Here is a 1,069-nt window from a genome sequence, read left to right as displayed (position 1 = left end):
AAAAAAAAAAAAAATCATCTATCTTTTGTTGTTCGTTTGATTTTGTTTTACATGGAGATTGTCAATTAAAGAAAAATATTTTTTTTACAATTCAGAATAGAATTTGTTTCCATTGGGGAAAAAAATAAATAAATAAATCGACAGCCTACCTAGAAAACCAAGGTGGGAATTGATTTTCCGTGAAAATCAAGAAAATCAACACTTTCCAAGAAAACCAAGAAAATTAATTCCATGAAAAAAGTATGCTATCAAACAACCAAAAAGTGGAAGTTGGAATTTGAATTCCATTTTCCATGGAAAATAATGGCCAATCGAACATGGCCTTGGTAACTTTTTAAAGGAATAATATTGGATCCCACAAAATTTGTGGTTAATAAATGGGTACTAAATGTGAATGTGTGGTAATACTTAACACTTTGCATTCTTTATTGCCTCTGTACATGATTTGACAAATTGACTTGATTAATAGAATATGGGCTTCAAGAATTGGTTGAATTCAAATGGAAAGATTTAGAAGACGGCCTTCAGGTGAGAATTTGTCAAGGATATAACTGTCATTTGGTTTGATTGAACTGAAAATTGATGTCTAATTGTGTTAATTTGTAGGGAATCTGTGTAGCAAACTCCTGGTTTGAACTACTATCTGTTCTTCACATGATGGCTATGTTAACATTGACTGAGGCAAACATTAAGTTGATTCCTAATGATAATAGCTTGTCTGAGAGGGTCGTATCTGCAGGTTTCTTTCCCTGACATAACGAGCATTGCGAATTACAAATCAACAGGGAAAATTTTGAGTAAATGCTTATCATCAGCTATGTGTATACGCAGATTGCATGAGAGATGCTGTCGATTTATTGTTGAAAGCAGGAGGATATATTGATTTTTGTCTGAACAATGTTCTTCCTCGGTTACCACCTGATATGAAGTATGTAAAGTTAGTTTCAGAGCATTTTGACGTCTTTATACTCGTGCAACTTTGTGCATGCACTATTACTGATGCGATCATCTTTCTTTGTATTAGGAGCAAGTTGCCTACAAATTTGCACGAGAGTGTCCTAGAGGCAAT

General features: G+C 33.6%; 1 long non-coding RNA gene across 1 annotated transcript; it reads left to right on the top strand.

Annotated features, from left to right (window-relative positions):
* Positions 1-281: 281 nt before the first annotated feature.
* On the top strand, positions 282-1,069 carry LOC111387233. Its single transcript, XR_002701374.1, has 4 exons — positions 282-528; positions 607-739; positions 832-928; positions 1,025-1,069. It is a non-coding gene; the product is annotated as an uncharacterized LOC111387233 (long non-coding RNA).

The sequence above is a fragment of the Olea europaea genome, unplaced genomic scaffold, assembly GCF_002742605.1.
Source record: "Olea europaea var. sylvestris unplaced genomic scaffold, O_europaea_v1 scaffold39560, whole genome shotgun sequence".
Classification (NCBI taxonomy): domain Eukaryota; kingdom Viridiplantae; phylum Streptophyta; class Magnoliopsida; order Lamiales; family Oleaceae; genus Olea; species Olea europaea.
This window is presented reverse-complemented; position numbering and strand designations above follow the sequence as displayed.